Source organism: Pinus tabuliformis, chromosome 3_2, assembly GCF_031772625.1.
Source record: "Pinus tabuliformis cultivar Carrire ecotype Pingquan chromosome 3_2, CPIR1, whole genome shotgun sequence".
NCBI classification, from domain to species: Eukaryota; Viridiplantae; Streptophyta; class Pinopsida; order Pinales; family Pinaceae; genus Pinus; species Pinus tabuliformis.
Window position 1 is genome coordinate 146,302,006 of NC_142302.1, and position 14,394 is coordinate 146,316,399.

The following is a 14,394-nucleotide window of genomic DNA, read 5'->3' on the forward strand; positions in this document are numbered from 1 at the left end:
CTTGACGTGTCCATATTCATTACATTCATAACAACGAATTTTAGACATGTCAATTTTCTTTTGAAATTTCTTTCGAGGCTCTTTCTTTCCAAACTTCCCTTTCCTCATTGTCATAGTTGCATATGCTTGTGTTTGCTCATTTGATCCAACATTATTCTTTACCTTTAATCTGGTTTCTTCATTTTTGCATCATGACCACAGATCACTAAATGGAGTGGCTTCCTTCTTTCCATAGATGCTTGATACAAAGTTGCCACATTCATCTAGTAATGCATTGAGTACAAGAGTGGTCATCTCTAGATCTGACATTGTTTCTCCTAGCTCTTGTAGTTGATCTCTTATTTGAGATACCTTCATGAGATATGAGGCAACCCCTTCTTCCTTTCATACTTTCATCTTGTATAGCTCGGTTATTAAAGATATTATTTCCCCTGCAGTACTTACAGAGAACAATTCTACCAACTTATCATAGATTTCTTTTGATGTCTTCAACTTTGCTACATAGGGAATGAGAGAATCCTTGATTGATTCAATGAGGATTCTTTGAGCCCTTATTTCTCCTTTCATATACTTTGATAGTGCTTGAGATTGCTCTTGTGGAGGTTTGGAGATTGAGCCCTTGACATATTCAATAACTTCATTCTCTATGAGAATTAAATCTATTCTCTTCTTCCATGCAAGGTAGTTCGATGTCCCAACAAGTTTATTGTTCTCCTTGCAGAAAGAAGTCATTTGGTTTGTAGATTGAGACATAAATATAAAGTACTTACTTGTCAAATGAAGATGCTCCTTTGATGATGATGTCTTCCACTAGATGCCTTTCTTGATGATGATCTTCCTTCTTCAAGAATGACAATGCTTCTTCTTCAAGATAAGGGGAGATGTCTTTGAGATGTGATCCTTTCTTCAATGTGAGGGAGATCACTTTGTTTCCTTTGATGATGATGAAGTGATCTTCTTGCTTCCTTTTGTTGATAATGTAGAATGAGGAGGTTTCCAAGAATACTTCAAGTGTGTAGAGTCCTTTCTTTGAGTGGAGGTAGGGTCCTTGAGGTCTTCTTCTTCTTCCAAGAGTTCTTTCAATATGATAGGGTCTTTAGATCTCCTTGGTGCTCTTCTTATGCTCAACCCTTATGTATTCTTCTTTTTTTTGGTCAAGTGGTCTGAGTTCTTCAAGCTTGACTTGTGGCTTAAGAAACCGCGACCCAAGGGCATCTAAGCTGTCAAAATCACTCGGGGATCGCACCTAGCCTGGGCCACACGAACCCTTAACATGGTTGGAATTTTGCCCACAGAGTTTCGAACCGGTGACCTTCACATCACAAAGTGACTTAACAGTACACCCCATCATCGTTTATTCTATACCCCGTGGGTCCTCATGTATTCTTCTTGAATGATCTTCAAGTTGCCTTTCCTTGTCACCTTAGCTCTAATTTCGTGTTGAGAAATCTATGGCAGCTAAATTAGGGTGATTTCTCTTTAATTTGATAATTGCTTGTGATGTTCTTTACTTCAACTTGTAGTATTTATAATTAGCTTCTCCTTCTTTTGATTATTATAGTGTTATTATCATCAAACAACAACCAAACTATGAAGAACAATAACACAAATGGACACAAGATATAGGCTGCTAGCCAAGGGCAAAACCTCTCCTAGAGAGTAAAACCTATAAGAATTCTTCTCCTCTTATAGAATCTTCAAATGACGAATTCTAGGACCTTTAGACCCAAGACCAAGACCAAGTTAACCTTCCTATAGATCTACTTAGGTATTTGGCTTCGAAAATTGATCTTTCACTAAGTCAACCCAAGTCAAGCTTCTCCAAAACTGCTGCAACTTCTCTTCTGATCACAAGTTCGGACCTGTAACTTTAACTACAGATTTCAGCCTTACTACAAAAACCCTAATTCGCACGTGTGGGGACAATATGATAAAATAGACCTTCTCTCTCCTTCGCTTAGGGTGCTTCTATCTACTTAGGTATTTGGCTTCGAAAATTGATCTTCTTGACACCAAACTTCGGCTTCTTGAGATGGCTTCAATTCAATCTTCCTACAACAAAAAGATGCCCTAGTTTTCGCATGTGTGAGAGATAGATGCCCAAAACTTCGATTTTATCTCTCCTAGCTTTTTCGCTCTTTCTCCTTATTCTTTTCTTCCTGTCTTGCTTCTTCTTCCTTGTGATCAAACTTGCTTGGATTAGTTCTTCAAATGAGGTCGAGTTCCTTTATATATAGGCTTCCAAGGGGTACAAATTATCCTTTATGAGCCGACTTGTCTTCTGCAGGCCGACTTCTTCTCTTGTAGGCCGACTTGGTCTTGGAGGGAACTTACAATAAATTATTTTGACTTAATACAAAATGCCCAAAAGGGTCTATTACATATGACAATGACTCTTTAGACTTCTTGACTCTATGACAAACTCTAGAAACATACAATGGGTGCTTGACCTATAAAATAATTGACCATAAGCATGAAACCCATGCTTTAAATAATAATACTAAATTTTCTATCTCTTTACATCAAATCCATAAAATCAATATTATGAAGACTGAACCTAGTTACATATTTCAACAAACCAATGGCATTTATCCGAGTGGTTTCTAAGGAAACCAAAGGTTGTTCCATCCAAAAACAACCCTCCTTAACCTATAAAAGCAACTTCCCCTCCTATTTGCCTCATACCTCTCATTTCGTGTTTTTGTGACGATATGTGAGCTTAGAGAGTTCTACAACAATCCTAAATTTTGTTGTAGCAGTCTAACAACAACAAGTTTGGAGGTTGTTTGTCATCTTGGAGCTAGTTTGGAATTGGTTTGAAGTTGCCCGGTGGAGTTGAAATTTTTGGGAGGAGGCTTTGGCAACTGGTTTTCATTCCCAAGTATGCTTTCTCTCCTAAAAAAAAATTCAAATTTGATTGTTGTCCTTGTTTTAAATTTTTTTCCCTCTTTCAACTAAAAAACAACCCCTCTTTATAGGATATATCTGCCTCTTTTTTGTTTTCAAATTTACAATAGGTTTTGCATTTTACTTAATTGCATTTTTTTCTATATGTGTATTTATTTGCCTTCAAAGTTGAAATTACGTCATCCACCATGGCCCCAAAAGCAAAAATTGTTGCATGGGTTTGTTGAAATGATATTCATGGAAAAATGTTCTGCAAATATTGCAAGCACCTAATGGAAGGGGTGTATTTATACATTGAACCAACACTTGACCATGTGAAGCACCAAATGTAGTGATAGGGCCTACTAGGGCAAAATAACTTGAAAATTTTGAGAAGTTTGAGGAGGAGAAGGCTAGGGAAAAGGCTATAATAGCAAAAATTGCAAGGAAGAAGGAACTCGCAAAAGCTATGAAAGGCATAAGTGGGTGTGATGATTTTGACCTTCAAGACTCCTCCTATATCCTTTCCACCAATGTCCATGACTACTTTCGTTATGTTCCTCCCCTCTTGGGTCTCAGAGTCAAGCTAAAGATAAAAAGAGGATGAACATCAAGAGTTATTTCACACCTTCCCCCACCTCTGCCTCTACTAATGCCACTACCTCCAAACGAAGTCTAACTCAACCCACTTTGGATACCCATTAGAAAAAGAAATAAAAAGAAGTTTATTTTCAATATATTGCTAAATGGTGGTATGATGCAAATATCCCCTTTAATGCTACCTGCTCACCTTATTACCAAGCTATGTGGGACTCTGTTATATCTACAAGAAGGGGCTTCAAAGGCCCTAGTATGCATGACTTGAGGGATCTCTTTTGCAAAAAGAGGTTTTCTCCATTGAAAAATATTTGAATGGGTTTCAAGAGTCATGGACCAAAACAACTTGTTCCATCATGTCAAATGGATGGACTTATAGAAAAAACCACACTATCATACATTTCCTTGTCTCTTGTCCTCAACGAACCATGTTTTTTAAATAAGTTGATACATCTAATAGGTTGAAAGATGCAAACCTCTTATTTGAGCTTTTGGATGAGATGGTTAGGACAGTGAGGAATAACGCCTTAAACCATGTTCTTGCTGGAAAGATGCTAGATTCCAACCATGAAAAGCAACTTCTTTGCATTGTTTTTGGACCACATGTGTTGCACATTGCATAGACCTCATGCTTGAGGACATAGGCAAAGTGGAGTGAGTAAAGAACTTTGTAGAGCATGCACTCATGGGTATTGAGCCTAATGAGGAAAAACACTAGGGAAAAGGAGCTTGTTAGCCCTGTTATCACAAGATGGCAACTCACTTCCCAGTGACAAAACTTGCATTAAAGGCTTTCTAGTGATGATTGGAATTCATCTCAATGGGCTTGCAGACAAAATGTAAAAGACACCAAAAAGAAAGTCTTTTACAACAATTTTTGGAAAAAAGCAATGAAGCTAGTGAAAAATGGCAAGCCCCTTTTTAAGGTGTTGTTTTTGGCAGATGGGGAAAAATTGGAGACGGGCTACATCTATGAGGCTATGGATTAGACAAAGGAGCAAATACAGGCAGCCTACAAGGTGTAGAAATTATGGTGTAGATTTGCAACTGCTCATGAAATTTTAATCAAAATAATGACAACCTACTCTATTGCTCTACAGAAGTTAATCACAATTTAGAACAAAAATTTCAGACGTGCAATAAGAAATGACACACATGCACACAGTATTTTTCTGGGGAAAGCAATCTGCTAAAAACCCCAATGTCTGCTTGCATTAATCTGATGAATAGAGATGTATTACAATTGCTTTGCTCAACTGAGCACAACCTGCAAGTGAATAACCTCTCTCTGCTCACTGAGAAGCTTTGACCCAGACTTAGTCAATTTCTGCCTCTGCTTGAGCCCCTATTTCCTTGCATAATTCTTGAGAAATTAAGCCCCTATTATTTAGGAATTTCTCCAAAATGGATTGCGCAATTCCCAAGGTTGATCATCTGACTGCATGCAACACTTGTACACTCAATACTAGTCTACAATTGATGTTACACTGCCTTGGAATCTCCACCATAGTTGGGGAACTCGAATTCTCTGCATGCACTAGATATTTTGGGTTGATTGATCATTTAATTGAACAATCACTGAGTTAGATTGAAGTCTCACTGCACAACTAATCTTCCACTAGTTCCTCCAACAGCTGGAACTAGTTTAACTGAAAACAACTTGAACTAACTGGCCTTAATTGCTACAAATTAGCAATTATACACGCTTAACTAAACTCTAACTCTTCCAACTCGAATTTACTGAGTAAACCGAGTGACACAAGCCATGTCACACAAGTTAACTGCATCCAAGTTTGTTTGTTGATGTGGAAATTCGAATTTTCTCAATTTAATCAAGGCAAAATCAAATTGAGAATTTTTTGCGGCATTTTCAACACAAGGATAGACTAGGTGAATATGAGCCTATTTGGGAGATCATTTATAACAAATGGAACAATCAACTCCATCGTCCTATATAAGCAACTGAGTATTTCCAAAGCTTAAGGTATCAATATAGAGCTTGGTTAAGAGATGATGAGATTGGGCAGATCAAAGATGGGTTGTACAAGTGCTTGGAGTGCATGGTCCCTTATGAGTCCAAGTAGATGGAAACACGATAGATCAATTGTTTCACTAGGGCCACATGTACCTTTCGTAAAAAGATGTGGATCAACTAGGTAAATAATCCCAATTTGTTTTTAAAGCTCAATTGCTTAGAATTCAAATTGTAAATACTTGCCTTTTTAGTCAAACTTACAATCTAAATTGTTGAATAATGAACTAAATTTACTCTGCCTTTACAACGCATTGGTGGGAGTCATTTCGCAGCCAATGTCCTCAATTGCAAAAGTTTGCAATTAGAGTTCTTAGCCAAAGTTGTAGTGCTTTTGGGTGTGAGCGCAAATGGTCTATTTTGGAGCAGATTCACACAAAGAAGACAAACCATTTGGATCAAAAACAGTTAAATGATGTCATCTTTGTGCAATACAACCTTCAACTAAGTCGCAACTAGTTGTTCAACAACAGAAAGGATACAAATCCCATTATGTTGGATGATATTGATCCAACTTCAGAATGGGAGGAGGAGACTCAACAAGTTGAATTTAATCATGATTTTGATATTGATGCCATGGAGTTTTGTTTTGGAGGGGGAGTGGGCAAGTGTTGAACTCAATGCAGATTTGGTAGTCGAACCAGGAGCTAAAGGAAGCAAACCACCAAGCATGGCCCATGGTAATGAAAGCACAGTCGTGTAACTCAGCCAACTCGTGCTTCTAGTTTTGTTAGGCCTAATTTTGTTGTTGCTGCTACTGAGGTTGTAGAGGATTCTAAGTCCTACTCTAAGTCAGATAATGTTTATCTAACTCCTGGTGATGATCCCATGTCTAGTAGTAGCGATGAGTTTGATTAGTGATTATGTTGATTAGTGATTTATAGTGGGCCAGTGGCTTGTAGCACTGTTTCTGGACTCTAGAGATCATTGAGAGCCTCCTTGATTGTGTATTTTGTTGATGATATGTATTGCACTTGGTGCCATTTTGATAAATGCACCCTTACATGATTATATGGATGAAAAAACTTTGCATATTTTGTCTCTGGTGGTTTGGAACTATACTTTGAAATCTTAAAAATAAATTGTCATTAAAAAATAATTATTTTATGTATTTTTTCAATTTCAATTCATTGAATTTGGCTCAAACTTGAACCTCAATCTAATAGGTGGCCTGGTTCAAAACCCCATTCTAGTTTTTAAAACTATGCAATCAGCAGCAGCTCGAGGCAAGAAATGCAAGGCTTTCCCGCTTCTCTCGCAGGAAAGGTGGAAATATTCTAGTTGCTCCCATACCTGTAGCGTGCTCTCCCCAACAACGAGACTTCAATTCCACTTGGATCAGGGAATAACTCTAATTTGCAAATAAGCATTCTTTGGCCTTTCAATATCTCTAATTCGAGTCACCTTTCATCTTTTTGTTTTGGTTTTGCATGGGCTAGACCAAGATCAAAATTGAATATTGTTTTATGATCTCCAAATTTGTTTTTCTTATCACCGTAAGTAATTTCAATAGTGGTCACAGGTATTCATCAGAGATGTAGTGAGGTTGCATGGCGTTCCAAGAAAGATTGTGTCAGACAAGAATGCTAAGTTCACTTCCAAGTTTTGGAAGGAGTTGTTTGCAAGTTTGGGGACAAAGTTGGCTTTCAACGCAGCTTATCATCCACAGACAGAGAGGGTCAACAGGATATTGGAGGACATGTTGAGGATGTATGTGATGCATCAGCAGAGGAGATGGGAGGAGTACCTTCCATTGGTTGAGTTCGCTTATAATAATGGGTATCAGGAGTCACTGAGGATGAGTCTGTTTGAGGCACTCTATGGGCAGAGTTGTAATACTCCCATCAGTTGGAGTGATCCAGTTAACAAGGTGTTGATAGGACCGGACATGTTGGCAAAGATGGAACAGGAAATGCAGGTAATCAAGAAGAATCTAAAGGCAGCACAAGGCAAACAGAAAATTTATGCAGATCAGAACAGGTTGTTTAAGGAGTTTCAGGTTGGGGAACAGGTATTTTTGCGCATCAAGCTGAAGAAGAGATCCTTGAGGATCGGATCATGTGCCAAGCTAGCAACTCGATTTTGTGGACCTTCCAAGATTCTTGAAAGGATTGAACCAATAGCCTATCGACTTGCACTACCTCCGACAGTGAAATTCCATTATGTTTTCCATGTGTCATTGCTTAAGAAGTATGTTAAAGAAGTTGAACATATGATTCACTGGTTTGTATTGTAGGTGAATCCAGATGGAGAATCCAAGCGGAATCTCAGTGTATATTGCAAAAAAAGATGCTCATGCTCCGGAACCGAGCAATCGAGCAGGTTAAAGTGCAGTGAAAGCACTTTGGGCCCGATGAAGCTACATGGGAGATGGCGGATCATATGCGGGCTATGTATCCTTCTCTATTCGTTGGGTGAGTGAATGTCTTTGGTATATGTTTTGGTGTGGTGTTTTGGTATATGTACTTATGTATGTGGATGTAAATACCGCCATGAGCTGTGTTATAAAGCTACAATAAGCGGTATGGGTGTCATGTCATTATGGTTGTCATGTTGGTTTGTTTCTCAGCAGGATGATCATTATAAATACTACAACGAGGTAAGTTATAAAGCTCCATGGGCAGTATGTTTTTCTTCAACAGTCTTGTTGGTTGTAGATGTCATTGAACATCGAGGACGGTGTTCCCCCAAGGGGGAGGGTTCTATAACAGCCTTGGTCAAAATTCCATGTAATAAAGTTAATAAAGGCAAAATAATAACCAAGGTCATGGAACACGTATTATGAGCTGAATGTTGGGCAAAACATCCTAGTGTGGGTGTTCATTTGGTTTATTATGGCTAAGGAAATTGGCAAAGGCAAAGGCTTTGGAAAGGTATGAGGTATTAATTGGCATTTTATTTATGAAAATAATGGAAATTAGGAGAAAAGGAAGATGAAAGGTCACAAGTTGAATGTGAGGAGGAAAATGATGGAAAATAATGGAAAATGAAGAAGATAGAAGCCTCATTAATAAAAAGGCTTCTGAGTATTAGTTCATGGCTTTTTTTCAATGTTAGCTTTTGTCAGTTCAGTTTTGGGAGCTCTCTCTCTACTCTCTCTCTCATATTGTTGGACATTTAGGGCATTCTTGGAGCATTAGTCAAATTTATTATTACAAATGTTTCCTTCTAATATTTTTTGTTACAATTTGAATTATTCAAATTCTATTATATTCCATATTACCAAACACACACACACACACATAACCTAAAAGTGAATCTTACAAAACACACATACACACACATCACCTAAAAGTGCAAATATTCCTGAGAAGCACTCAATTATTTCTCAATGAATTAACATATTGAAATGCGGTGGGACTTTACTAAAGAAATGTATCCAATCTTAAAGATGTTTGTAGAGTTTAAGATATATCCAGTGGTAAAACCAAGAGTACTTCACCAACAATTTAATTATCCTAATCGAATTTTACACTAATGTATCCAATCTTAAAGATGTCTGTAGAGGTTAAGATATATCTAGTGGTAAAACCAAGAGTCACTTCACCAACAATTTAATTATCCTAATCGAATTTTACACTAGCATTGTCATTTGTCCTCTCAATCCTGCACTTATTAAGAAACTTGATTAACCTGACAATTAAAAGCCATTGATGTTTTTCCATGAGAAAATAACACAATTTGATTGCAACTTAGAACTTCAAAGATGAACTTAGGTAATATATCGATTAATAATTTTTACAAATTTAAAAGAATCAAATATCGTAAATTGGATACCAAAATAAGTAACTAATTTAAATCCATTCTCTTCTAAATAAGTAACTAATTTAAATTCATTCTCTTCTATTTTTTTTCTTTCAAATTCTATAGTGAGTTTTTGCCCTATGATATTATATACTTACCAAAAATTAGATAATAGGAATTTTGTTTGATCACAAATTTTTCTGCATTTAAATATGTTATATTCACATGAATACCATGGGAAAAACCATGGGTTCTTATAAACTTGGATCTCCAAAACCACCAGCAACTTGATTGAGCCAAGTTTACCCAAACCACATGAACATCTTAAAGACAAATAAAGAATAGTATGTGAACTAGTATAATGATAGTGATCAAATTAAAATGATAATATTTATTTACATTATATTCTAATTTGACCAACTCATTTTACATTTTATATTTATATATGTTTTAATTTAAAACCGACATTTAATTTAACTTTTTTTTCTTTTTATATATATTTTTCTCAACATTTGGAAAATGTTGACATACTTTATTCTTGCATTATAAATGTTGACATACTTTATTTTTGCATTATGCCTACACACCTCCCCTATACTGGGCTATAGAGGGCCTCTTGGCGCAATTATATAATTGTTTTTGTCTTTTATCTCTCTCCTTTTTTTTAATCTTTATTTTTGTGATTTTAAATCCAAAAATGTTTTATTCCATATTGCACACATATATATGTTTTTCATTATAACTAATAGTAATTTTTAGCTGAATTCAAAGTAAAATTAAGAAGTGTTAATAATATTTTAATTGTTTTTAAAATATATGATATTTTATATTGAATAAGAACATATATTTGAATGAAATTGGGAATTTAAAGACTATTCCATAGGTGTTACTATTAACTTCTACATTTCCTTGTGCCATTTTTTCTACTGAAACAATCACTTGAATGTTTTATCATTCTAAAGGAGTTTTGCCTCCTCCCCCACTTCCCTTTGACATTGCTTCTTTCACATCGCTACTCGCCAACGATACAAAATCTACAAGGAAACAATAGTTATGAGTCGTAAAATTATTGGAGGAAATTCCAAAATTCCTTGTTTGTTCCTAGCAATTGTGTTACATGGCTCTGTGTTTAGCTAATCGAGATCTAATCAAAATATTCAATAGCATTTAACCATCACCTTACACTCTAGCAACTTAGTTTGACAAGAATTGTTGTTAATTAATCAAAAGTAAACGTTCCCTCTCCTTTTATGGAATATGCTTTTTCACATTTCTCTTTTGGGGCAAAGGAGGATAGAGACTTGATATTTAGGAGCTGACCATACTTCTTGGAAGTCCAGGGGATTTATTTAAATAGATGTGACCAAGAACTTAACCTAGAAAATAACATACCCTCCATGATTCTAGCCTAATTTAAGCTTCCCCGTATCCTTCCACTATTGGAATGAATAAACCCTAAATAACAAAAACAATGCTCTAGGAAAAATACAATGACAGTGTAGAACCTAGGGAAGGAATGTTTGCATGTGCGAGGATATCATGTGTAGAAGTTGATTTGGAAAATGGGATTTAGGAAGTAATAAAACTCTCAATGGAAAATTGGAGCTTTATCCAATAGTTGGATTCTGGAATATGACAAATCCCATTTAAGTTTCAAAGTTGTTGTGAGTATGGTAATTTTGTTAGGAATTTCCCAAAATCTACTTCAAAGGACATGCATAGTTACTAAGGATATCGGTGGCAATAACCTAAAAGGAAGTGTGGCAACAACCATTGAGATAATTCATCCAAAGAACCCCTTCTTCAACCCCCAATTCTTTGTCCCATGAAGATCCCTCCTCTTCTAAGCCTCCCCTACAAAACCCTCAACAAGAAAATAAGGGGAACATCCATATCCCTCAAGGATCTATATAATAGGTATTGTCTTGATCTAAAAACATTGAATCCTTATTAGATGAAGTGAACGAAAGAGAAATATGCCCTATTTGAAGGTGTACCCTCCCAAACAATTATCCCATTCATCACCAAGAACATGGGAATTCCCATCTTGGGATGAGGATCCTCTCTTCCCCCCTTTTAATTGGGACTACTCTTCCCCGGAGTAGCATCACAAGAGAGAAATCTCAAGAAGAAGCAATAACAGATTTAGTAAGTAGATCATCTAGGAGAGGAAGAAAACATAACAAAGAAATAAGGGAAGGGCATGCAAATAGGGACAAAGGAATGGGAGCACACAGCACCATAGAAGGTTTATACAATATAAGCAGTAGAGCCTAGAGGTTCAAAGAACCAGAATAACAATGTTCCCCCATCGAGGGTAGCCTCTAATGAAAATAGTAAATGATAAAGGCCATCTCCTCGAACTACAAAGGTTTGGGGAGTGAAGAAAAAAGGAGGACGTCAATAAATAATTTTATCATAATGGATAAACCACAAATCATGTTGCTCCAAGAGACCAAGTTGGAGGAAGAAGTTATCTTCTAAAAAAGTAAAGTAATATGGAAAGAAAGATTAGCCAAAGTAGTTATCTAAAGAGAGGCCTTTGAGAGAATTTGTACCATTTCATCCTTGACCCCTTCCAATTCATCATGAATTTCTCATCCCCTAACTGATTAGTTGTCAGTCTTTCACACAACTCCTCTGGTAAAATTTGCAATTTTGTAAATGTATATATGGCTGATTCTTACACAGTAAATCATTTTCTCTCCATTGAGATCTTAACTTGGTATCTGTAATAAAGGTCAAGTCTCGAGCTTTTCTTCCCTTCCTGCAAAATTCAGGAGACAGTTGTGCAACATAAGCTCTTTTGGTCTTCTTTCAATTGTTTCAATTCCAACATCTTCTTTCTAAGCTCCCTCTCTGCATGTATTTATTTTCTGGTTCTTAGGGATGGCTAACAAGCAGTGTGTCACAGTCTATCTTGTCCAAAAGAAGAATTACATCCATCAAGCTCTTTGATCGCTTCTGATCTGATATCTTGATCTGTCCATTAAAAGATCTGTTTCAGAACTGACAGAGATAGGCTAGGTTCAGTATGCAGCTTTCAAACTTTCGCACCTATTGTGATGTTTGATAGAGGTGTTTTACAAGATAAACTTTATTGTAATTAAATTAAGTATGATCCTAGGATGTGGGATTGAACTTTAATTCCTCGCACTTTTAAGAAGAGAAAAGTTAATCTTATCTCCAAGTTAATCTCGATTGTAAAATTATGATTGTAAAATCATTTTAAAGTGTCTGGGATATAATTCACAAAATATAAGAACCATAACCAGAATTACTATAAGTTAAAACTCAAAACGAATCTTAATATTACCATAAATAAGGAACTGAATGTGATACAGCTTGCCATGAAGCTATTTAAAACACAAATCTACTACTAAATGGTTTTCAAAAGAGTCGTTTTATCTGGAAACGAAATTAAAGATGACAAAAGGACCGTGCAGTGTAAATTCCACTCGTCCTAGCACACGAAACTGTGCTTTAATAATAAAAAATGAGTACTCATTCTCGACACCTTTTTGGTATGCAATTGAAAGAAAGCTCGACAGCTTGACTTTGTACAATGACAAAAAGATTTATAATTATAAGTACGGAGGAAGCAAACAATTCTTTAGACAATCTAACCAATTACACATTCAAAGGAGAAATAATTTACTAAAATGAACAATTTTCATCATAACTGAACTGACCCAATCGAAAATTCCAAAGCAAGACATCGGAGAAAGTAGAATTTTAGCACCTACCACACAGTGAAATGAATCTATTTTCGGCAAAATCCAATTAAGAGGTGCACTATAATTATCAATTCCAGAAGCATATCTAAACAATTGAGAGAAAAGAATGGGATTTCTAGTCATTTCTAACTACAAAAGGGACTGTTGTACAGAGTAAGCCATTTCAGGCAGCGTTTGGAGGACGGCAAAAGTTCAAAACACACAATGTAAACAAATTCTCCGAATGCATACTAAAAGAAACATGTGCAAAAATTCACGACAAACTCCACCTTGGTTTTTGATAAATCCAACTAAATTATGACCCATAAATGCATGCCAAGGGAATTCTGGGGGTCTATATCTTAAGCAGATGCGAGCAAAACGAGTTCACAGGGTTTATGTATAGCCGCATACAAGGTAATTTCTTTTTACTCAAAGAAGCGTTTTTGAGCGTCTGCAAGCAAATCAAGAACACCCAAAATTCATCTTGACAATAATTCGCCCGCACAAAAAGCTTCAATTCCTTTGGGCTGCGGGCAAATCTAGCGAGTTGCAAACTTCATTTCCGAGAAATCACAACTTTCCACAGAAATTTGTTTTCTTGGCAGGCACAGGACCGAAACCAGCCCAAATAATTCCAAAATCAACCCTAACAGCCCGAAACAATTGACCACAGAAACGGCAAATTGGCAAGACCTGAATTAAATCTAATATCAGCGAAGTCCACCGTACCTTCAGATCGACAATGGTGTGACCCGGTCTTTCTTAAGCACTGGAGGCAGCCACAGCGTCTGGTTGAATAGAAACCAGGCAACCAGCTACGTAGCAGCACGGACCCCGCCTACGATTAAAAGGTAAAACACAGACTCCGTCCTGTTTTGAGAAGGAACAGTTTTCACATCGAGGGTAGATTTTACGATCCTCAAATAAAAAAATTATTTCTTCGCATTATCTTTTTGCTCTTTTATATAGCTACTGCAACGTCCGACGGTGGTTTTGGGTGACGTTGACGGAAACCTGATCGAAGAAATCAGTCTTCGTGTTTATGTTGTGTTTTGACAAATGACAGGAAAGAAAGAAATTTAGCGTAGCTCGTTATGTGATAACTACGATCAAATTGGATGGCCGATGGAAAAATACGCGGCCGCGAATGTATTTACAAGTTTAATCCTCGTGCTACATGCTACTATAAGATTTTTAAAGTTTTTTAAATTTCACTGGTGGTAAGATTAATTGGAATTGTTAAATTGAAAAAGTTGTATTTTGGTTTGAAATAATAATTGTTGAATTAAATTTAGATTGTTTAGAGTATTTGAGTTATTGTAAAAAATTGTTAAATTAAAAAAGTTGTACCTTGGTTTGAAATAATATTTGTTGCATTAAATTTAGATTGTTTAGAGTATTTGCATTAAGTTGGTA

At 36.3% G+C, this 14,394-nt stretch overlaps 1 protein-coding gene across 1 annotated transcript in view; it reads right to left on the reverse strand.

Moving 5' to 3' along the window:
• Positions 1–13,919, reverse strand: part of LOC149180239 (uncharacterized) — a 91,321-nt gene extending 77,402 nt beyond the window's left edge. Inside the window, exon 1 of the mRNA XM_089415981.1 lies at positions 13,708–13,919. The gene's annotated coding sequence lies outside the window, so the exon portion shown is untranslated. The remainder of the gene's footprint in view (positions 1–13,707) is intronic.
• Positions 13,920–14,394: the final 475 nt, after the last annotated feature.